General features: G+C 47.9%; 1 protein-coding gene and 1 long non-coding RNA gene across 5 annotated transcripts in view; one reads left to right on the top strand and one right to left on the bottom strand.

The window, feature by feature from the left end:
* LIPC (lipase C, hepatic type) overlaps positions 1-24798 on the bottom strand; it is a 146177-nt gene that overhangs the window by 98461 nt on the left and 22918 nt on the right. The gene's annotated exons all lie outside the window — the stretch shown is intronic.
* On the top strand, positions 1641-23173 carry LOC140843168 (uncharacterized). Of its 2 annotated transcripts, none has more exons than XR_012120713.1 (3): positions 1641-2977; positions 3776-3925; positions 15964-23173. It is a non-coding gene; the product is annotated as an uncharacterized lncRNA (long non-coding RNA). The 2 variants fall into 2 exon arrangements; XR_012120712.1 differs by lacking the exon at positions 15964-23173 and adding an exon at positions 7702-15957.

Genomic DNA, 24798 nt, shown 5'->3' with positions numbered 1-24798 from the left:
ACTCTGCCTACAGTGAACAAACCCCAATTAATTCAAGTCTGGTGCAGATCAGGAGGCTTCCAAAAAGACACAACAAAACACATCAATCACTCAGTTACTGTGTTTGAGAAGGGCTACTCAGATAAGACCTAGGCATTAATCAGGAAGAAAAAAGGAGCAGAGCAAACAGCCGGCAGGAAGACCAGAGGGCACTTTGACAGCCTGACAGAAGCCCCGGAAAGCTGCCTTCCAGAACACCTGGCAGCAGATCACAAACCCTGCAGCTGATTCATTAAGTCAAAGCAGCCGTCTTGGGGAAAGGGCAGCTTTGAAGCAAGCAAAGTGCTTAGGAGAGGGGACCCGGAAAAGCCACCAAGTGGGACCCCATATATGTACATCAGAAATTGTGAGCTAAGAAGCAACTCAGGGGAGCTTACGGAGACATGGAGCTCATAATCAAAGGTTCTGCATCTCAACCCAGGAAGCCCCTGAGAGACAGTACCTTTTGGTCACTAGGAACGAGATCAGGGGTGGCTGGGACAGATGGTCACTGAAGGCCATTTCAGCTCTTAGTTTTAATGACTTTCTGTAAGTTGGATTCATGCTTCTTTGGGATACCAGATTTCTTTCCCCAGAGAGATAAGCATTCGGCTAAGAAAGAATACAATGAATAAAAAAAAAGTAACTCTCAGGAAGAATTTTATGAAATTTCACACTGGAGTTTATTAGAAGAGTTGTTAAAACTATTACACGTGGGTAGGAATGTTGTGTAACAAATTACTTTATAAAAAATGAGATTATTAAGCAAAGTAGGTGATGGGGATCAAGAGCTGCAAACTTCCAGTTATAAAATAAATAAATAATGGGATGAAAGCGACAGCGTGGAGAATATAGTCAATAATATTATAATAATTTGGTAGGGTGACAGATGGTAACTACACATGTAATGCATATAAATGTCTCATTGCTGTGTTATACACCTAAAACGATTATATTTTGGCAACTATATTTTGATTAAAAAAATGGGATAGTTGTGAAGAGTCAGGTAAGTTTTAAGTTTTTGAAAACTGGAATTGTTATTCCTTAGAACAAAGGCATCAGAAATATCGGGATAGCTTTCTGAATGAAGAGATAGGAAATATGACTTTATTTAGTAACTGCAATAACTGCCATTTAAGAACTTTATATGATGTCGAAAGAGAAGAAGGAACCCAGATACATTCCAGGAGGTAAAATTCTTAGCTGATGGTGATGATGGACTGGAGTCCTGTGAGTGGGCAGAAAAATAGATGACCTTCAAGGAGGACAAGTTCATGATCTGTTTGCAGCAAGAGGTCTTAACAACAGGTAAAGTGGTTGGTTCTGACCTAATGGGTTTAAACCAGAGAAGAATTTAATTCTTTGCAGCCTGTTTCTCCTATGTGAAGCTAATTGGGTTAAAATAGCTAACAAAGTATCTAAAATAACTCTATATCCTTAGAACTTAAAGGAGCCATGGAGAGAATGTAGTCTATTGATTAATTTTATAGGTGAGAAAACTGAGGCCCAAAGAGCTCAGTGGCTTGCCCAAGGTCCTGTAACTAATTAGAGGATACACTGTGTACAGGGTGGCAAACATTAATATACCTTTCACGAAACCAAGGGATCTGAAAAAGGCCACCTTAAAGAGTGTGGGGGATTTCTAGAACCTTCTTACATTGATGAAGTGGAAGGATGACTAGATGCGCCTTCAAAAGGCTTCTGCGTTGTGGTAAAAAAGACAAATCATCAAGATGGATGGATAGATACCTCATATAACTAGTCAGATTTTCCAAGTAATCTTCCAGAAGTGATCCCTAATAAATCACACAGACAGGACTTCCCAGTAAAATCACAAATGAGTTTAGAACAGGTGTAATGACGATAGCCCAAGCATCTGTTGGTTTGGGGAGTAAGTTTTCCAATTTTAGAACTAGCATTTAATAATCATCAGGAGATGGGGCTTCACAGAACTTCAGAGGGGTTTTGTATATCCACCTGGAGATCTAACTCCTCCGCCCGCGTGTTAATTAGAAGCGACAGACAGGGGGCTGTGATTCCCTGTCTAGTATCATGAGTACCTATACCTAGTTTGCCACCGACCAGAGAGGGGATGACAGAGGAAAGAGATTGGTGCTCTTGGGATGTGTTACTGGTGACAACTGCATTCTCTGACTTTACCTTCCCAGCCCCTGTCTGGGCCTCCTTGCACTAGCTGATTTCCTTTGTATGGATGCCGGCCCCAGCTCTCCACCAGCTCCCTCCAACTTGCTATCTCCTCTTTGAACCACCCATTCAGGGGCTGATCTACGATCCTGCTGGACTCACACCTCTTCCTGGTCTGAGCTGGACATTTGGTCTTTGTCTTCTTTGTCCAACCTGGCCCTACATGTCAGTAATTTCCTATAATCTCTATTTTATTGATCACTTTAATCTGCCCTTTAAAACCTTTCCCATTGTTCATGAAGAATTGCATGGAATTCTCTTTAAATGTGATTTTAAAGATCTTAAATCTTCATTAGGACTATATAAGAGCACCATCTGTGTCAAAAGCCAAATGTAAAATCTCTTGGAATTCATAAAAAACAATTGTAAGTAAATATAAATCAATCAACCAACACCTCCTTCTCCAAAGGGCAAAGAGCTGAGGTTAGGGAGCAGTAAAGTGGGGAAATGACCTCTTCTTATTGGAAGGACGGGGGTGACACTGGCAAATAAAGGGCATGTGTGACGGAGAATCTTCGTCTTCCTCTGCGCCCTGGAGGGATAAGATAGACTGCAAACTCCCCAAGAAGTGGTAGGGTTGCAATAATAGGGCTTTTCTTTACTCCAGTGCAAACCAGTAATAGTAATATTCTTTTATTTGAACTTTAAAGGGAAAGTAGAAGAAAGATCCCACTTGTTTTGGTGCCTGGTGAAGCCACTAAAAAGCCTGGAAAAGCAACAAGCCAGGGAGTGTCTGACTCCAAGATGGTTGAAGGTGAGTTAGAAAATTGCATTCCACTCAAATGGGAGAGGACTCAAAGACGGGCTTAAGTTGCGGTAAAAGCAACTGAACAGTGGTCTGGATGCTTAACGTTTGCTTGTCTTTAAATCTTGCTGTAAATAGAATGCTTTGTTTGTACTAGTAAGTGTTTGTCGTTAGGCGCTCTTTTAGTGAAAAGCCCTGTTGAGCTCTAGCTGCGTGGGAAGCAGGCTGGTAGTGGGCTCAGCTCACCATGTGGATGGGACTTAGGCTATTTGGAAGCTAGTTTAGTCACTCGGGTGGCACCACGTTCCCACAGGTGTCCATAGCACGTACTATGGACATGGGGAGAGAGGCATCACCAGTTCAGGTAACAGAGTCACAAGGGCCATGGTACTTAAAGATGCAAAGGAACACGTGTATGGGGGATGAAAAGTCAACCAGGCAGCAATTGCCTGATCTTTTCCTTTCATCACGATCTACTTAACACAAAGTAGTGCTTTTGGCAATGTTTTTCCTCCGAAAAAAGAAAGCTGTGGATTTCATATGGGGTTGTTTGCCTTTCATCTATGTTTTCTCCACTGTTCTATTTTCTGAGCCATTACTTTCATCTTTGAAACCTGTCATTGTGACTCTGCTATCAATGTAACTATCACTCAAAAAGCTTTTTACTCTTGGGGTCAGAAGTGTTTAATATCAGGCAATTTAAACAGTTTTATTTGTATTGACCTCATATTTGAGAGTCATGCAAGATGTACTGTGAAATCAAGCATCTAGAGGTAATGAATACCTTTATTTGATTTTTCCCCCCAGATGAGCGTAAGAGAGTTTCTCTAAGGGAGTGATGGGGAAACCTGGAAAAGCTGTAAGGACCCACTGCTGGATGCCCGACTGGAGAAGGGGAGTAGCTGCTCAATCTCAAGATGGAGAAGAGACCTCAAGAATTTTTCTCTCTCTTTTCTGGTGAGAGGGGGAACAGGGTTGACCAGGGCTGCTTACAGGGGCTCAGGTGGGATAGAGGAGTTGGAGACAAGAGTGGGCGCTGTAGCTGGAAGGTGAGCAGCGGGCAGGGCCCGGGGAACCACGGCCTGAGAGTCTGTCCTTTGTCCCTTGTCTTCCATTGTTAAAGTGCCCGCAGGCAGCAGGCAGGAGCCCGTCTTTGGCCTGACATCAGCTGTGGGGGTGAGGGTCTGGCTTTTGTTCCTCTCCAAACTGTCTGCTAAGTGTAGTGAGAGCACAGGGAGCTTTCAGTGACCCACTGAGTCACACTGACACGCTTCCTTCTACCTCCGAGTCCCCTCATGTATGTGATCACAGCCCCTTTCTGGAGGGTACAGAGCGTATTGAAACTGGAATCCCCTGCAGGGCCTGCCAGCACTCTGTTCTGAGAGAATGGCTGTTGGGACCCTGGAGTAAATGACACATGATTTCTCTCCCACCTCAGTGGTCCACAGAAAACAAGAACAAAGCAGTGAGACAGGGGGCCCTGTGCTAGAGGTCTCATCTATCGATAGGGAACTGCCCCTGGCTTCTACACATAACAGCCAGCACTGCTCAGTGGGGTTCCTGCTGGGAGGACGAGTTAGAATCAGCCTCTCAGAGTACCCTACAATTACTTGCAAAGCAAGATGAGTGTGCCGTGTTTGGGGGGCCACTTAGCAATACAGGAACACTCCAAGACTTTGTGCAGGTGCTAACGAGTACCAAGAATGACTCTGCTGGCCTCTCTTGGTAGGCAGGGCCCAGCGGAGGAGAGCTGGCCTAGTCCTCGAGAGGGTTCTGTAGGCCCCCTCCTTCTGCCAGAGCCTGCAGAGGCCAGCGTACAGCCAGTGGGGTCCCTTCAGGGCTGGCTGTGAGCCAGGCTGCACCCTCCCACCTAGGAGGGGGAAGCCAAGAGCTGCCCTGCAGGTGAGAAAACCAAATTGGCCATTACCCTGCTCCACGGAGCCTTACTTCTCAGGGGCTGGCTCCAGTTCCACTTGCCCTGCCCTGCCCTGCCTGCCCCAGTTCTCTCCTCTGGTGCTTAGCATTAATTTGTCTAGGTGGGAACAGAGCAGGCGAAGATGTTTATTTCTTTGGCTTTGGTCTGAGGTCCATTAAGGGAAGGGGTGTGTGTGTGTTTGTGTATGAGTGAGTGTGTAAACCAATGGAATGGATTACAGACAGGTCAGAAAGTAGAACAGTGGTACCAACTTTTCAAGAAAGACGCAGAAAGCCTTTACGATAAATACTAAACATGATTCTTTTTAGTGGGACAGGATGAGGTAGGGACAAGAAGGACCTCTTTATGAGACCCAGATATCCATTTATTCATTCATTCAGTCAATCAGTGTGAATTCACTCATCAACATTTACTTAGCACACAGTATATGCCATGCAGGTTGGACTAAGGCCCAGCCTCTTTCTGCCTTAAAAGTACTCATAATCCTATAGTGAAGGTGCACGTATAGAACAAGCAGACAAACAAAAAAATGTATAATAAATACAGTCTAATAAATGCAAGAAGTAGGTAAAGAGATGGTGGAAGTAAAGAGGAGGGTGGGCCTTACTCTGGGGGCGGAAGGATAACATTTGGCATGTGGCTTAGAAGATGAGGTGTGGGTGTCAGATGGGTCCCCGGGGGAGCGCACTAGTGCACATCACATTCTAGGCCCTCCAGGAGCAGGCCTGGGCTGTGGGGAGGACCCGGGAAGCAGGGGCGGCCTGAGGGATGGAGCAGGGCATGAAAATGAAGGTGAAGGTGGAGTCTGGAATTTGGAGGGAATTTGGACCAGGGACAGGAGGAGGCATCCCAAGAGGGTCAATGTGAGTGAAATGCAGAGTCTGGAGGAGAGTGTTGGGAGCAGGCGGTATAGCACAGGGATGAAGAATGTAGGTAGGCTCTGCACTGGGTCTGCCTAAGTTCAAATCCCAGCTCTACTGTCTGTGACTTGTGCAAGTTCCTGTGCACGTTGGAGTTCCAGCTTCCTCCTCGTGCAAGAGGAGTGGCAGCTGAGCACTGGGAGCGAGGGGGGCACAGCCAGCACAGCGTTTAGCATGTGGTAGCTTTTATTACTGTGCTATTCCAGTCAACCTTCAAATGCCCTGTGCGTCTCCTTTGAAGAGTTACTGGCATCCTGTCCTGACCTCTCTCTGGCAGCAGTGACCACCTCAGCCTCTGCACCCGAGCATCGCTCTCATGACCTCACATCTCCATTTCAGCACATCTGTGAAGCTGGCCTTGTCGGCTTGCTTTCTGCCCTGCAACCAGCCGTGGACCCCAAACAGAGTCCCCTTAGCATCATGGCCAGTCACTTACTTCCTACTTCAGAGAAGCACCGATCTGGCCCACTGTCCCCTTACAGACCAGAAAATTAAGGGCCAAAGAGGCTAGGCCACACTCCAAAGCTGTTTGGTTCATAGCCCTGGGTTCCCTGAGTCCTGCCTCTGACTCCTTCCCTTCCAACAGGCTGCCTTGTTCTCCCCAGCTGCCTGTTTCAGGGCCCTCCTATTTCCTGTTTCCAGAGCTTCTCCAAACTCCCCCTGGGAGACATGGTGGTAGGGTGGGAAATGGACCCACCCAAGCCATTCAGTCACTGAGTTTGTAGCCCAGCCCTGCCACTTGCTGGCTTAGTGAACTCGAATGAGGCAGGTCACTGTCCCTGAGCCACAGTTTCCCAGTCACAGGGAGAGATGTTAGAAGAGCACCCTGCAGGCTGGGAGGCCGGGTGGGAGATGGGTTATAACCTAAGCGAAGGGCTTGGGAGGGTGTCTGGCACACAGGGTGGGGATCTGCACTGTGGAAGCCCCTTCTGTCTGGTCAGATGGGTTGTCCCTGGCCCCAAGAGCCTGCCGTGACTGTATGTACGTGCTGCCTCCCACCTGGACCGTCCTTCCCTTTGCATTCCACACACCCCAAGCACCCTGATAGCTGAACACGTGCCCCTTCCCCACGAACTGTTCTCTACCTCCTGAATCCCCCAAAGCCCTACATCATTGCTTCACGTACAGAATTAGAATTCCAGAAAAAGGCCAAAACCTTATTTCAGAACTGGTTTAAATGTCTTTAAAGACAGAAGCCAGACCATTCGTGGGCCAGGGCTCCAGGAGCTGAGGGGTTTCAGGTGTTTAGGAGCAGGCTTTCCTGGTGCTCACTGGGAGCTGGAAGGACTCCCAGAGCGGACCCCCACAGGGCCGGGCTCAGACATCCACTGGCAGGCATGGAAGCAGCGGGGCCAGGGCCTGCATAGCTTTGCAAGGGAGCCTGAGCCCCAAGCGTGGTTCATCCTTCTCAGGAAAGAGGCGGAGGCCAGTTCTTGTCAGGTGTGAGCCAGCTGCACCCATGACTCACTATTGTTTTGATGTCAGAGGAACCCAGGGCCCCTCCCAGGGCCCCTCCCAAGGCCCCCCAGGGACTGTGTGCCAAGGAGGAAGCCGGGTTGCTTGCAGAAGGCCTGTGAGGCTGTAAGATAACTGTGGTCCTCCCCAAAGAGCGAGTGGAGCCAGAATCTGCTCCAGTGCAGGCGTCCTCGGGAAGGGGGTGGAGCATCCACTTCCTTCCTGTGACAGCTGCACACACAGCCAGAACCCCATGCACAGAGCCCAGGGCTGGTTTTCCATCTCAGTATGGCCCAGGCCCAATTTGGGGGAAAGTTTATTTGTTTTCCCATAAATGTAAAAGTCTACTTTGGTGACTCACAGGAATACAAAACACCTGTTTGCTAGTGGACGCTCATCTTGTTTATTTTTTCTGTTTTTAGGAGTGGGTGGGACTTCCTGCAGAAACTGCTGCTTTCCTGAAAACTTGGACAAGCCTGGGGCCTGTTGTGTCATCTTGGCTTTTATTTCATTTATGCATGCGTGTATTCATTGTTAACTTTATCATGGGGACCCCAAAAGGAAAAAACAATGAAGTCAGTTCTCCAAAAGCTTTGAAAAGGTGGTTTCACTCTAACTTCACAAAGGTTTAAAATACAGCCTCACCAGTGAGTATTTGCCCCCTTCACAGGCACTATCCAGAGCAGAGTCCCTAAGAAGACATGTTATTTCCTGCTAGCTTGGAAAGGTCAAAGGTTGGCCACTTGATTTTTGAGTAGACTTCTCAGCAGTCTTGGGCTGCAAGAGGCAAGCCCTTCCTAATGTCCTCTAGGAGATTGGCTTTCAGTGACAAAAAGCTGTTTTCATCTCAGCAGAACTAGGAAGTGTATATCTCACCTAAAAAATATGAAGCAAGTACCCTAGCTCTCCCTCCTGGAACGCACTGCATCCACACCCAAGGGGAGATTTACAACCTTCTCAACATTCTATGATCGATTACCTTTTCCTCATAAATATTCATTGGAAAAGTAATAAGGCCATGGAAGTAAGGCCCGTACTGGCGTTAGGTGGCAGGCTCTGTGCACCAACCTGATGCATGACTTGAACCATGCCCTGAAGACCAGAGGGTAGCTGGTGATAGGCCTGTTGTGGAAGGTGCTGTAATCCCTGTATCCCTGTGCTGATGGGACTCTGGGGTCAAGGACGAGAGGCAGGAGTGGTACTGGAACAGAGATGGGTGGGAAATTCCTGAGGCATAAGATGACCCAGATTCTACCGGAAAGAGCTTGGAAACAGGAGGTTCTTTGGTTTCTGAGCTTTTCTCATGGGGAAGGGAGCTGAAAGTGTTATTTGGCTCTGGTGGGAAGCTGGCCTAAAAGCTGAATGTATCCAAGTCAGAGGGGCTACAGGTGGGAAAGCCTCAAATGAGGCTTGTTCTTTGGAAGGTATCATGCTAGAGTTTTGAGTTGGAGGAAAGAGCCAGGGGTAAGGACAGTGTCTCTGCTGTACATGACAACAACATACACATCAATACAAAGAGCAATCTCAGTTGTTCTTGTCTGTTTGAATCTGCCTGGCTTACGCCTTCATCACACGAAGTGGAGGGACCTGGTGGGGATGCTCAGGGGATGGTCTAACTACAGCATATGCCGACCTTGCTCTGAGAAGTCCACTGCCAAACTTCAAAGGTCAGTTTGTGAGCTTCATATTTAGCATCTTTTTGACATCCCATTTAAGATTTTATTCTTCTTTAAAGAGGCGTGGTGCAAGATACATGGTTATAAATTCTTCTCTAGAATTTTCCATTTCTGTCGGAGTAAAAAACCGAAATAGGTGCTTGCTTGCTTTTTATTTTAAGCTCTTCAGCTACTGAGGACAGTAAGGACTTTTGCTGTTTAATTTTTGTTATTATCCAGGTCATGGAAATGTATTTCTTAATCCTATAGCTACAGCTGCTCTTGATCAGAAAAAGCATAAACTGACATGTCCTCTGTATTCCGGGAGCAATATCATTTAAGACTAACAACATGGTGTATACACAGTGCAGAAAATACCCAAAGAATCAGCACTGTGGCAGGATGAAGACATGTGCTTTGGCCCAGGAGGGAGAAGAAAAGGAATTGTGTGATCACAGAGGCTGCTAAGTATTTAGGTGCAAGATGAAAATCCTCACCTTATATCCGGTTGGTCAAATTGATATGGAGAAAATTTGATTGCTAAGTGGGATTATCCGGCTGGTTTGGAGAGTAAAGATAATAGCAATGAGGGTGTCTGGTCACAAAATGCCATGGTCTCAGTTGTAGAAAAGCTTTAAGGAGAAGACAGCTTTGGAAGTCTCCTTCCCTGGGTGGGAGGTAAGTGCAGGAGGCACTGGGGGTGATATTGCAGGAGTCTGGTGGGCAGAGGGGGAGAAAGCACTGCTGAGGTAGTTGTGCCCTGGAGAAGCACGGGGCCCACCGTGAGCTGGGTGCCTTACCTCGCTTTCCATGGATAAGCTCAGGGAAGATTAGAATGGCTATGCTCTGAGTCCAGCACCTGGTGATGAGCCTGCATTAATGGATGGTACTGAATGCTGAGAATGAGGTGCAGGCCCTGGTATCTTCTCTGCAGGGGACTAGCTACCACTTTTCTCTGTGCCTTTGGGTATGTTGCCTGACCCATTTGCCTGTTCTCCCATTATTAGTAAAGGAAATAAGTTGGACTAGATACTTCTCCAATTTCATGAATCAGGTATGCATTTTAAAAAGCATATTTCTTCCCTTGGGAACATAACAATGATGAAACCCGAACAGATAGACAATCTCTTGTTTTTCTCAATTTGCTCTGCCTTTGTGAACGTGGGAGGGGAAATCTTTGCATGTAGAAAAGATAGAGAAGACATCTACTGGAGTTAAAAGGGTGGGGGCAGATCCCCTGCCTGGACAGGGCTATGTCAGGCCCACCAGGCTGGGGGCATCCATGGTGGTTACCCATGAACCCCTGAACTCCTTCCAGGAGAGGGTATTACCCCCTGGTCTCCCTCCAGGGAATCTGTGCTGCATCAGGCCGCATGTGCCCTATCCCGGGCTGTGGCTTCAGGTTTAGCCTGTTGCTCTAGGGCTGCCGATTTTATCCTTCATACTGGAGAAACTTAGCCTTTTTCATGATTATCAAAGTATTACACAACACTTCACAATAATAGGAAGGTACAGAAAGTATTACGAGCATGAAAACAAAATCAGATATAATCCTATCACCCAGAGCTATTTACATTCAAGTGCATTTTCTTCTAATGTATTTTTTTTTCCTTCACACAAATGCACACATTTTGTAACCTCCTTTTTTTTGGGCTCAACCTCATATGTGTTTCCATGTCATTAAATCTGCCTGGTCTCACTCATCTCCCACTGCTTCCCAATTCTGGCTCTCTGCTCTTGGTAGCAAAGCAGGGCATTCTGACTTCCACTCCTTTGCCCATGCTATTTACTGGCCTGAAGCAGCCACTCTCCATTCATTGTTGGTCCTATGATTCTTCACAGCCCTGTGTCCTCCACGAAGCCTTCCAGGCTACCTTGGAAGGCCCTCCTGATTGCTCCTCCATCCCTGACGCTTCCCCTTCCCTGGGGCTCTGGCTTTGCATTGCCTGTTAACATGTGCTGCCCTGGACAGTGAGGTCTCTCTTTATGTAGATTCCTCTCAGACAGTAGAGTGAGTTGGGAAATATTTAACAACTGGCTCCCTGGGAAAAAACACGTGTGCATGTGAATGTATTGTATATTTTATTAATATAGAGGATGTGTATTATGTGATTCATAAATAATAACAGAACTTCGAATACCCTTTATGTGAACTCCATATAGTCTATTGATTTTCACAGAATGTTCTCGGTGGTTTTTGCTAAACTTTTGTATCACTAGTCAACCCATGGTTGCAAATGACATAATGCAAATGTATAGATCTGATATGAGTGTTGGTTGATATTTTCATTTATTTTTAATGAGTAAGACGCAAATGAAACAATGAGGGTATGTATCAAGATTTCAATCATTCAGTAGTGACAGAAGCTACTTCTTTGCTGTATCAGAGAATGGGTTTTGAATCCTGGAAGAATATTTCCTCCATTTTTTCATGCTATTTACAATTAGAACAACTATAGTTACCATACACTTTAAGTTTCATCTTCATTATTAACATTTTCCCCAGAGCTTACTTAGGTCTAGACCAGGGGCTGGCAATTTATGGCCTGCCAAATCTGGCCCACCACCTGTTTTTATAAATAAAGTTTTATTGGAACATGCCATGTCCATTAGTTTCTCTCTGTAGCTGCTCTTGTGCTACAATGGCAGAGTTGTGTAGTTGCAGCAGAGACCTTATAACCTACTAGCGGAAAAATATTCAGTGACCTACCCTTACAGAATATGTTTTCTGACCTTTGCTCTATATCATCAACAAAACAATAAATCAAATGCTGATTAATGTTATTTATGTATGTATTTATGTAAAATACATTTGTATTGCTTGCCAGTTTCCATGTGTAAATACAGTCACCATGGCTGCTAGTAAGCTACCTGTGTGATGTTGATGTTGCTAATGGGGAACTGGGAAGAGATGTACTTAGCACATTATTATGTAGTATTTCCATCATAAATGTCAATAACCTGAAGAACAAAGATAGTAGCAAAATAATAAGGGGAAATTTTGAGTATTTATTACTATTATTTTTAATGTCATTTATTTAATTTTATGATTTTATAATTTAATTTTTAAATAATGACTGTGCTTAACAATCAGCTTGCAAAATTCTTGAAAATTCAACAACTGGCTCTGTCATGGGTGAGGGCTTTGAGTTTTGGTAGGAAAGTATGATCCCAGCCCAGTGGGGTGGCTCCTCCCTGAACCCCAGCCCTGGGGGAAGTTCTTCCCAGGACGAGGGCATGCAAGGGTCTCACGTTCACCATAAGTCTTCACTTGAACTTGGAGGGAGAAGCCTTTTGAGTATAGCAGGGGTACCAACCCTCTCTGTTGATTAGAAAATTACCATGGCACTCTGGCCACTGTAGGGAGTGCAGCCATGAACCTCCACCCACCATGTGTGGGAATGAGTCATTCCAGACAGAGCCATCCAGAAGGCACAGGTGGTGCCCTGACCCTGGATGACCTGGGCTGGTTTTCTATGGAGCTAGAGCACAGGGTCTGGCTGGTCAGCCCTATCAGCTCATGCCCAACCTTCTGCTTTGGAAGTACCAACCCATATCCCCACTGCTGCCTGCTTCCCAAGCCCAGGGAGGCAGGAGGGGCTGGCTGACTGAAGCCAACCCATGGTTTCCTGGAGCCGTGGGGCCTTGGCCTGAGAAAACAGTAGTCAGGACCTATGGTCTGAACCAGCTGATGTTTTCTCTAAGGAAATTGTCCGCCCCATGGCCTCCACTGTCAGCGGCTCTGTAGCCTTGGAAGCAGGGTATTTTTCTGGCTAGATGCTTCAAGTTTGCCTGGAGCTGCAAGACAAGTGTTGCTGTGGCATTTGCAGGAAGTAGCAGGGAGAGGACGGGTGTCCAGTTGCTGCAGGGCTGGGTTCCTGTCTCACCATTTCTAGGCTGTGTGACCTTGGGCTTGTTCCCTTGTAGGTTAAATACCTCACAGGATCATTATAAGGGTGACAGAGATAATATATGTGAGAACATGTTGCAAATGTGTAAGAGGATGGCGAACAGGACTGTCACCAGAACCTTGGCCAGATACAGCAGGTGCTAAGTAGCCCATAGCCTCTAAGGAGGTTTGTCAGCCAGATTCCTCCAACAAGAAGCAGGCCCGGTTACCATCACCATCCTCCTCTGCCCCAAGTACGGAGACGTACAAGTGGGTGAAGGGAGGCAGGAGGAAGTGGGGAATAGTGTACTTCTGCCCCTCTCATTGTGATTCTCATCTTGAGGTCAAGCTGGAGGCACCTCTCAGAATCACTATGGAGCCTGCAGGGTGAGGGTGCAGCGAGGCAGCAGCTGCCTTATTGCTCCGGGCTGGAGGCTTGCTGAGATGTTGAGACGCCTCACCCCATCTGGAGGTGGGCATATGGTGATGGAGTTTGGGGGAGGGTTTGACCTGTATTCCCAGGAGTTTGTGAGGCTCTGTGTGAGCAGAGGCCGTGCCTGCTGTCAGCCCTCTGAAGACTGGAGGCTCAGCCAAGGGGGGAAGAAGGGACTGGGGAGGAGTGTGTCGGTGGGGGCGGGGTCCTACCTTACCTCAGTTCCTTTGGCCCTTGGAGGGTAGGGAAGAAGACCCCCAGGGTTTCTGAGGCGCTGTAAAGGAGGACAGAGTGGGAGGGTCATGGACCACTGGAGAAGCCACAGGGGGACCACAGCTGTCCTTCTCAGTGACAGCCAGGCTAAGGTCACACTGACAAGGCCCTCAGAAAGCCACACACATGTCTTCATGGGACCATCTGACAGCCAAGACCACCAGCAGCCGCTGAACCCAGAGTGGACCAGACTGAGGCCAGCTAATGAGCAGCGAGGGTTCTGTGTCCCATGTCTGCAAGCCACTACCAGCTCTCCCTGGGGGGCAGGCCTTGCAAAGGAAAGGAGAGCACTCCAGGACCAGGCCTGCTTCCCCACCCCCTAGTTTATGAAGGAGGGAATGAGACTGAGGCTTTAGAATTAAGTAAGACAAAAAAAAAGACATTGAATAATAGACAGACAAAAGTTAAGGAATCTGCTCAAGATGCTATTAAGGGATGGAAAAGTATATTTGATAGTACGTGGTTGAAGGCAGGGATGGAAGAAACATAAAACCATTTCACATTTATACCCTCTAAATAGCCCTATAAGATGTTCTGAGTTTTTAGGTAGGTGGTCCTTCTGAACTTGGTGAATTGAATCAAATGCATGTACAGACCACTGGTTCTCAAACTTTAGCACGCATCAGAATCACCCAGAGGGCTTGTGAAAACAGACAGCGGCTCCACACCCAGTCTCTGATTCAGTAGGTTTGGGGTGGGGTGGAGAATTTGCATTTCTAGCAAGGTCCCAGGTGATGTGAATGGTCCTGGTCTGGGGACTACAATTTGAGAATCACTGTGGTATAGTTTAGGGTGTCACTGAAGTGTGTATTTAGTACAGCCTTGAAAATAGGACTCTGAACTTCCTGGGAAGCCAGTGAAAATGCTGATTTTGTTCATTTCACCCATCTACTTTCCCTGGAGGGAACAATGCTTGAAAGAAGTTGCATTGGTGCTCTTGTGTGTTCAAGAGCAAATTGAAAATCCATCGCCCTGCAAACAGCTGAATCGGCAAGGTCATGGAGGATTCCCCCCTGTGATCCTGAGGCCTGCTCTGCTGAGGTGGATCTGCTGCTACAGTATACCTGTGAGCAGGGGTCCAGTCTGCATAGTCAAGGGTGTGTGAGCTGGGACAGGGAAATCATTCTGCCTGCCCGGGTGGAAGCAGGAGACATCCTTGCCTCCCTCATTCTCAGGCTGCACAGCCTGCCCCCTGTGGTCTGGCTGGCATCTCCCTATCAGAGGGAGCACCCCTCCTGTGTGGACCCGTCTCAGTCAGGTTTGGAAAAAGCTGATCCTACTCAAGGGGTTGGCATGGTCTCCAGATCAGCTAGTTGGAGATCCTATTCTCCTGGCCATAGTAATTTCTTTAGGGCTAAGCACCTGACTGAGTTCCTTCTGGAATATTCACTAGAGGTATATGATAAAGTATGATGAAATGTTATAATCCGTGGAACTTTAAGCTCTAAGGACCAAATGTGGGACTCCTATGTGCCATCATGGAGAGCAGGAGAGAAAGGGAGAGAAAGAAAGCAGAGGAGGAGAGAGAATATTTAGAGACATGGTGACTTTATTGGAGGCACAGGTCCGGCTGCTCTTGAAGCCTCTATTTTGGACATGCCTGTTTTGTGAGTAAATAAATCTCCTTTTTGGCTTGAGTTAATTTGAGCCAGATTTTGGTCCTTGTGATCGAAGGTCCCCACCAACACAATCAGTGGAGATTCTTACCTACCTTTTTCACATCTTCAGATATGTTGCTTTTCCTTCATGCCCACTGTACCACCTGTCCTAGTAGCAGCCTGCCAGCCCTCTGGGAATCAGGGCCTTTGATTACTCTGAGACACCTGCCTGCTTGAATGAATCCCAAGTGATGACTTGCCCGGTCCACTGCATTTTGACGGAGAGGCTTGTGGCAATCTAGCTTCACCGCATAATGACTTTCCTAGCACATTTCTGGGGCAATTGCAGCCATATGACTTAGAATGTAAGGTCCCTGCTGCAAAGAAGAAGCTATCATCTACCTCCAATGACCTTCCTATGCTTGACATGGATTCCCAGAGTCTTGACTATGCCCCTTCATTGGCCTGGGCCTCCTGCACATCAGGATTACTGCAGGGACAGTCTCCTAGGGGTCACTGCGTGTGAACTGGCATCATGGGCTCTGTTATCAACACCAGGAATCTCCTCACAACTGGCACCCCGTAAAGTCAAAATATCCCAGGAGCCAGGCCATGACCTTCCTAGTGATCTAGGTATCATAGGCCAATGGTGGGTAGCCTGGGTGGTCCCAGGCTCATTAGTGCTTCAATGCATTTCCAAAATAGACCCAAATGTGTAGTTTACTAATGGATATTGACCTTTAACTGAAGATTTCATAGAAAAAACATTTAAATGATACACTGCCCAGTAAAATTTATTAAACATCCCCCTTTACATGTTACTATTCTCTTCCCAGAATGCCAACGACTGCCAGTGGCTTCGTCTCTCCTGCTCACTGCCTGTAATATTTCCCACTCTTGTTCCAAGGTGGCTCTTCAGGTGGAACCCAGGACCAGCATCAGTGAGAGCATCACCTGGGACCTTGTTAGAAATGCGAATTCCTGGATTCTGCCCTGGGTCTACCACGTCAGGTTGTGGAGTGGGGCCCAGAAATCTGTTTCAGCAAACTCTCTTGGTGATTCTGATATGGGCTTAAGTTTGAGAACCACTGTCAAAAGCCCTGCCGTAAGTGATTCAGCTCCTGCCTCGGTTTCCACACCTTACCCAGCAACACAAAAGGCCAGAAGTGTGCAAGGATGGGCCCACCTATTGCCCCTCAAGCAAAGTTCTTGGTGGACTCCACTCTGGCCCCAGATCATGTATTAATGGCTTCAGCCCATAAGATGGGCATTTTTATTACTAAGGTGCCAATCTCTCCATATTGTCGCACTGGACTGAAGACAGACTGGCTCCTCCTGTCTCTGTTCCAGAGCCTTGGATTCACTGTGGTACCCAAATGGAGGGTCTGACACTACCAGACAAAACAGAATGAAGTGGAATAAAAGTCTCCAAGGGAAGAAACAAATTCACTTTAAAACCCACTTCTAGCAACGCTTGTGGATTATAAAGCGAAGTTCATCTTTCAATGTAAATAACAATCAGTCCCGAGGAGCAAGGAGACTTTCAAATAATGGTCAACATGTGTTGATATTGACAGTGACCCATAAATCTCAATTTCTTTGCGAGAAAATGCTGGGCGGCATTTCCATTCCAAGCCATTGAATGAAAAGGAGCAAGATTTACCTCTGCTGGGATCTGAACGGCACATCCTTGGAAATACAAGCCAATGAACACGCAGTTAAGCACTGACTGATGGCCTCCCACATGCTCAGAACACCCCATGACCCAGGTGGGGAGCGTGACAGCTGGGACATGCGGCAGCTGAGCCCGGGGCGAGCCACCCTCCAGGGGGACCCAGAGCTCTGCTGCCCCCAGACACCCCCCAGAATGACTAATTGCTGTCACCTCTGGCAGAGCTCGCGCTGCCCCTCATGTGTGCCTTTCTCGAGGGTTCTTTTGCTTTTCTCCTCAGCAGTTTCCTCATCATGCATGGTCAGTCCCAAGCCTGATCTTTGTCCTTCAGGGCAGAGGAGGGGCCTTTCTTCAACTTGCCAGTTTGTTGTGTCTGAGAGTAAATACAACTTGTTCTTACTCCTCATTCTGCCAGTTAAAAAAGCACTAGCTACCATTTATTTACTACTTGCTGGACACTCTGCTATATGTTTTTGAATACATTATCTCATTTAATCCTAACTGTGAGATGTCGGGCCAGTCCCTTGAGCTCTGTAAGCCTCCGTTTCCTCATCTTTAAAATGGGGACAGTAATAGCACTCACCTCATAGGATTGCTGCAGGATGAAGTGGGATATTCCAGGGAAGCCCTGGCACATGGGGAAGCGGCCCATTAGCCCTGCTTCCCCCGCTGGTGCTGAGAGGTGCTCTCCACCACATTCCCGGGGCCGGGGCTGGCCGCTGTGCTACACCTTCCATCTATTTTGGGTGTCCTCCCAGAGGGAGGGAATGCCTCCGACTGCCTTCACATCCCCAGCCCTGAGCGCAGTGCTCAGTTAACACATGTGGAGTTAGGAAGGGAAGGAGGAAGACTGCAGTTGGAGCTCCAGAAATGCCTGGCGCTGAGTTAAGAGGCTAGGGTAGGGGGACCCCAGGTGGGGACATGACACAGAGGCTTTCATCCTGGCTCAGGGGAACACTGGCAGAGACCTTGGAAACCCTTCATCAGAGAGGAAAAGACTTAAAGTGCTCCCAGCTCCGAGTCCAGGTGAGGATTTAGTCAAGGTCACACAGCCGTTTGGTGACAACGTTTGGGCCACAATTCATGGCTGACGTTTCCCAGTGTGGGCAGCGTTTGATCTGTGTCCACCACCTTAGGGAAATGTGCTACCTGAAAGAGGCAGAAGACCTAGAGAAGGTCCCCTCCAGTAACCTGCTAGGTCCTGATTCCCTCTCTGGAGGTTATTTAGCACCTCCTGCCTGGAAACACCGCGGCTGTTCCCCGGGGCAGGTGCATGAGGGACACAGGCTAGGAGTCAAGCACACGTCAGCTCGAGTCTCACTGCATCCCTTTGCTGGTTTAGACAACTAGGCTGCACGTACCTCAGTTTCCTCATGTAAAATGAGAATAACAATATACACTGTATAGGTTATAGGTTGTTGTAGGGATTAAGTAAATTTAAGCACAGTGCTAGACCTTGTTAATGAGGCATACCCTGCTGGATCTGGGGCAAAGAACTGTGTCTTATTTGTCTATATTCCTTCCCATTTCCCTGTTCCTCTAATGCTAGCACATGGCCTTATGTGTCGTAGCGGGTGCTAATTGCAAGTTCATTGAGTAAATGAGGAGCCATTTGTGTTCCTTGCGTTCCTACATTGGCATGACCTGGGCACTTGTTAGAAATGCACAATCTTGGAGCCCTTCCCAGATGTACTGAAAAAGAACTTTCATTTTACCGAGCTCCCCAGCTGAATCATATGCATGGTAAAGTTCGAGAAGCGCTGCTTTAGAAAGCATTCTCTTAAGCTGGGGAAAGCTTAAAACTCCTATTAAGATAGTGAGCATTGTGGGAAATTTATGCACAAGAAAATGACACACACATGATATACATCCTTTCTTCCCTCTTTCGCTGGTCTGGAAGTGGTTTCCTGGCCCCATGGAAACCCAAAGGACTTAGAATCACTTCTGTAATATCCATAATGGGGAAGAGGCAGCCTCTATGTGCCCCTGTGTGTCTGTTTCCAGAACAGACTGTAGTCTGGAGAGCATTTCTCCCTGGCAATCAATAGCTGTGTCCCAGAGGTAGAGTGAAGCCTCAAGAGTGACCTCAGAGTCCCCATGTTTTTAGATGGAAAGTAGGCCAGGACCTGAGCTGGTTCTCTAGCACCTCTGGGACATTTTCCATTATCACCAGCAGGGGTGTGGAATTTGCCAGCTAAAAATGACTTGAAACTCATTTAGTTTTTGAAAAGAGTATGTTACTTAGCCGTTTGGTGAGGAGGCATAAGCTCAGCAGTCAATTGAGATGTGCCTCTCCCATGTCAGGCCTGGGGATACAATGGTGACTGAGCCTCACCCCCGTCCTTGAGGCACTCACAGTCAAGTGGCAAAAGAGGTATGCTGGCACATAATTAAAGAGCAATATCCACTGCCATGGATGAGAGGTCCACAAGGGGCATGGGACAGTGGGCATACATACACACTTATATACATATAAATGAAAGAGAAAAACAGTGACATACATGCATTCATAGAGAGAGACAGACAGAAATCAAATGGTTCTGCAGTAACACACATATATAAATATGCATAAATATGGAGAAAAAGCAAATATATTTGGATGTTAACAATTAAGGAATCTAGCTGAAGGGCAGATAGATTCTTTCCACTTTTTCTGTACCTGAGCACCTCATAATAAGTGGGGAAAGGACTGGGAGCTCATGAATCAGGTCAGCATTATAATGTTAGGACTTAGGAAATAGTAGATGCTTACAAATGCTTGTTTTATGGCCAGCAATGCAGTTGCAAAGTGCTTCCACTCATGTGGCCCCACTGCATCCTCAGAACAACTGCAAGATCTCTAATCATCACCCTGTTTCCTGAAGGAGGCCTGAGACCAAGGCGATTTGCCCAAGGCCACTTGCTGGTCAGTGACGCAGCCGGGGCTGACACCAGGTATTCAGACTCCAAATCCAGGTCTCTGTTCACACCCAGAGTCTCCCTCGGGGTTGTGGTTTATTTTCTGCCTACACCGGGAATGGAGGGCCCAGATGTGAGGGGAGCCCCGGGTGTCTCTGCCCAGTGCTGCTCTGTGGGTGGGAGGGTGATCATCTGCTCCCCCTTCGGGGTCTGCAGGGGCGGGAGGGAGGGAGGCTGACAGCTGGGAGGGGATGGTGCTGACCTGGGCCCTCTCTCCTTGGCTGAGGCCAGGGCCGTCTAGGCGGCAGCTGGAAGGTAGATAGCGGTGAGGGAGACCTCCTCTGCAGGCTGACGAGGGTGCTGTGCGGGCGCACCCCGAGCGCACCCTGGAGGAGAGGGTGGGTCCTGCAGGCACCCTGCCAGACGGTGTGTTTTATCACTTACCCCTGTCAAGACCCAGATGAATAGCTCCTTCTTGGTCTCCTGCCAGAAAGTCTTAATCACGCTGCTGAAAGGGGCAGAGCACCCTCCTCCCACCAGCTGTCAGCTGGCTCCCCTGCACTGTGGCTGGGCCACAGCTTCCTGCGCCCCCACAGCAAAGGCCCCGTCTGGGCCTGGTTCAGAGCTTGCCGACTTACTACTCATGTTTTAATCCTACATATATTTATAAACCTCTTTTTCTAATTCTGAAGCCCCCCAGGTTGCTGCTAAAGCTCAAACAGAACAATGGCATGTCTGTGGTGTCCACAGAGTCCCGGTCACCTGGCCCAGGACCCTGGTCAGAGCAGGGGCTTGCAAGCATTCACTGGATGTTATGGGCTGCACTGAGCTCCCCACAACCCCTACCCTGCCAGATCCGTAAGTTGAAGTCCTAACCCTCAGTGTGTCAGAATGCAACTGTCTTTGGAGGCAGGGTCTTTAAAGAGATAATTCAGGGCATGTGACGTCAGAGATGGGCCCTAGTCCCATATGGCTGCTGTCCTAAGAAGGGGAGATTAGGACAAAGACGTGGGCAGAGGGAAGGCCATGTGAGGATGAAGAGAAGATTGCCATTGACAAGCCAATAACAGAGACCTCAGGAGAAACCAACGCCTTGATCTCAGACTTCTAACCTCCAGAACTGTGAGAACACAGGTTTCAGTGCTGTGAACCACCCAGTCCACAGCCCTATGAGCTGGGTGAGTGCTGAGTGTGTTGGAGGCCTAGCACCAGGCCTGGCACATGGCCGGTGTGGGGCTACAGCGGTGAGGAAGTCCGGGCCCCAGGCACCACGCCATCCGCAGGACCCTGGGGATAGGCTGACACCACCCTCCCTCACGAGTCTCCTCTCTAGCTCTTCCTGCTTTGACACCACCCACGCTCAGGGTGAGGGGTCCTCTGAGGCAGGAAGGTGGTGGCTGGGGCACCCACAATGACACACCAAAGGGACCCAGTTGGGGGACAACTGCAGGGCCTGAGCTGCAGGCAGGATGGAGAGTCTTGTGAAGGGAGATGCCTTTGGTGCTATCCTGCTGGTGTCACCGATTCACAGAGAAGCTGTGGAGGGTCCAGTTCAGTTTGTGAAAACAACCCTGTACCTAGAGGATTCTTGGGTGCAGGACATTTTTAGCCTTTTTGAAGTGCCCTTGGGTAACTTTGATTGGCTCAGAGCTTTCAGGCTTGACACTTGCTCCTCTCCTTTCTTCAGGCTGCCTTGTCTCTGAGCTTGACTTTGGGAACTAGGAGCCAAGATGGAGGCTGAGACATGGGACCAGGGCTTTGTGTGCGGATGAGTTTCCTCCTCCACCGCTGAGGAGGCCGCCGTGGCTCACAGAGGGCGTGGTGAGCGCAAGCTTCCGGCTGGAATGGTCAGCCCAGAAAGGTTGAGAGTGTGTCCCGGCCCCCCCAGCACTGGCACCCACAGAGGGCTACTTCTGAAGGCCCCCGGTGCTCGTGTGGGCCCTGAGGGGGACACTAGCGCCACCAGAGAAAACCACTGGTGAGGACCCCAGGGACTTGGGAGGCTTCTCCTGTTGCTTTGCCCTTCAGTGAGACCCACCCAGATCGCCAAGCTCTCTGGTTCACTGGAGAGTGTGGGCTTGGAGCCAGACAGGCCCAGGTGTGAATCTTGCCTCGTTACTCATGGGCTGAGTGGTCTAGGGCAAGTCACGTCATCTCTCTGAGCCACAACTTCCCCATCTGCAACATGGGGGTATTCATACTTACCTCACAGAGGGGTTGCATGGATTACGCGAAATAAAAAGGCAAAGCATTGACATATTTAAAAGCTTTAAAAAATAATAGCTGCTATCACTTCATGCATCTTGGTTCTACTCAAAGCAATCTAAGAATTTCTTTTCAAAAGGCATCAGCTATATATTTTCATTGTTAGAACTTGATCAAAAACAAGTGTGTCGCTCCGTGTAAAACAGCACTGGGAAAGAAATGGTGTAATGACCATTTACGGATGGCGTGTCCTTACAGAATTGTGCCTCTGTGCATTTGGGACTTGTTTGGTTGCGCAAGACAATTGAGTCACACTAGGCTTGAGGCAGGAGATGATGTCTCATGTTTAAAGTGGGTATAACTTTGCTCTCATGTTTTTCTGTCCCTCTAATACTTAAATAGCTGACACCAGATGAGGCAGCTGGCCAAGGTCTCAGGGTCCTGCAGTGGCACCTCGGTGAGCCTGTCAGCACCCAGGATGCCAGGGCTGGAAGGGACCCTGCACACTACTTGTGGGAACTCAGAGGCCCAGGAGGCGAAGGCAGGCGCCCAAGGCTGTGCAGCAGCGCAGAGGTATTGAGGCCTGTCAGAGGCATATCCCAGTTGCTTGGTGTGTGAGAAAATGCAAACAGATAGCACAGCACCAACCACTAGCCCCACTGGCAGCCAGGCTGTGATATTCCCCCCTTCACAGACACGCCCACAGAATAGAAAGTCTGCTACAGGGGCCTCCATGTCTGTGTGCAACAGAGAGGAGGCCACTCTGAAACGGGAAATGAGACTAACGGTCCCCTCTTCCAACTCTGCTCCTGGACCCGAGCCAGCTCCTGTCTGCTGTATCATTATTGATTAAATTAAGCACTGATGAGTTATCAGTGATTAATTATTAAGTTATGAAGACAGCCAGCCATCGAATTGCCCATCGTCCCCTTTGACAGACTCCAGGGGGAACTGTGTCTGCTTCCCCAGCCCTTCCTCGGTCCCAGCAGCACAAACCCACATCTAAGGAGTTCCTTCCAGCTCCTTGTATCAGGATGCCCCAGGCTTTCTCTGGCGTGAGCTCCTCCTTGCTGCAGTAAACCACATAAACCTAACTTCCATTTGACTCCTAGTGGGTTTCTGGTAGTCTTTGGTTGGTAAACTTCTACATCTGTAAAATGGGTATAATAATACCTACCTAATATTAAGAAGCAAGTGGTATCATGCAGGTGGGAATGATTTTTTAAAGTTGAAATTGCAATTGATCTCTAAGCTAGCGTGATGTGAAATTTCCAAATGGCTCTCTTTTCAGACTTAGAATAGGGTACTTTCTCAATGGAAGATTCCTCTTCAAGCTTTTATGACAGTGTTCCTGCCTCAGGTTCATTGGTGGAAATCCCTCCTACGATTTAGTGTTAGGAACAGCAATTAACAAGAAAACCTCAAAGAGCCCCCAGGCTGGGCCGTGCTGGGGAGGAAGATCTGTGTTTGTGGGTGCCTGCCAGGTAAGGTTGCAGAGCTGGTGGCTCTGAGCACCACCCCTGCCTTTTCCTGCTGAGAACGTTGCTTTCCATCAGGGAGTGGCTAGTATTTCAGCCAGGCGCAGATTCGAAGCTGGCCACCCAGCTGGGAAGGCAGACAGAGCCTCCTGCCTCTCTTTTTCAAACCCCAATCTTAGCAGTGGCCCCATTGCTCTAGGGTAAGGACCAAGCTCCTTAACATGGCCTTTGAGGCCTTTACCTCTGGCCACTTTTTTTAATGTGCCCCACCCTGGGCCATAACAAACATCTCAGGGACACCCAATTGCACTGTCCTTTTCCAAGTCTCCAAGATTGGTCCTTCTGCTGGCAACGTTCTTCCATGTCTTTTCCTTCAGAACTCAACTCAAGTATCACTTCCTCTGTCTTCTTAGCTAGCCTTTTCTGCCTCAGGGCCTTGTGATATTTTGTACATAAAGTTGTGTATTTATCACACTGTATTGAAATCATGCCTCTCCCAATCTCTAATCTGTACACACACACACACACACACACACACACACACACACACACACACACACAGCTGTAGGGGCCCAGAGACCCCGTCAGCTGGGAAGCTTCTTAATGAATGGGCACATGCTTTTTTCATTTTTGTATCCTCAGGGGTACATTTTTGTACTGACCAGGGACCTGGTACCCAGTAGGCGGTAATTCATGCTGTTGATCTTGCTATGTTTCAGTATAAAGCAGTGTGTTGTTCTATATTAGTTTCTCATGGGATAAGAAAGCTGGAATATTTGTCACTGGAAAGTTTTTGAGTCATAGAAAGGCCGGTTCCAGTCAACTGAGAGTCCACAGGCTCTGCCCAGCTTTTGGTAATGTCCGACTCATATGAAAAGAATTTTCTTGATCCTATTTTCAGGCCTGCCAAGGAGTGGTTCATTGTGTATGGTTAATTAGCTATTGCAACTAGAATTTTTCACCAATTACAAGTAAGTCTTAGCTTGGGAATTCTTTATTTCAAGAATCACTTTCTTTTTGGTATATCAATATTTTATTTGGGAGGAATAAACTGTCACGAATATCCTGGGGGTTTATTTTATTTGAGATGTGGCTACTCCCGAGGGAGGTCAATAGCCAGGATCAATCAATGGTGATTCCTCTGCCTCCTCCCCCAGGAGACTTAGAAATGAAGCTAGGTTAGTCCTGGAGGCTTGCATGGTTTCTGCGGGAAGAGACTAAGCCTAGAGGCCAAGTCTTGCTCTGCCATTAAGTAGCTATTTATGTTTTTCTAGTGGTTCTCAAGGTACCGCCCCAACACTAGCAACAGCCCTTGGGAACTTGTTAGAAATGCAAATTCTCAAGTCCACCCCAGGCTCACTGAATTAGAAGCTCTGCAGATGGGGCCCAAAATTTAACTCTTATTTTGATAAGATTTA

Source organism: Manis javanica, chromosome 8 (genome assembly GCF_040802235.1).
Source record: "Manis javanica isolate MJ-LG chromosome 8, MJ_LKY, whole genome shotgun sequence".
NCBI lineage: Eukaryota > Metazoa > Chordata > Mammalia > Pholidota > Manidae > Manis > Manis javanica.
Note: the sequence above shows the minus strand (reverse complement) of the source record. Positions and strands in the feature narration are given on the sequence as shown.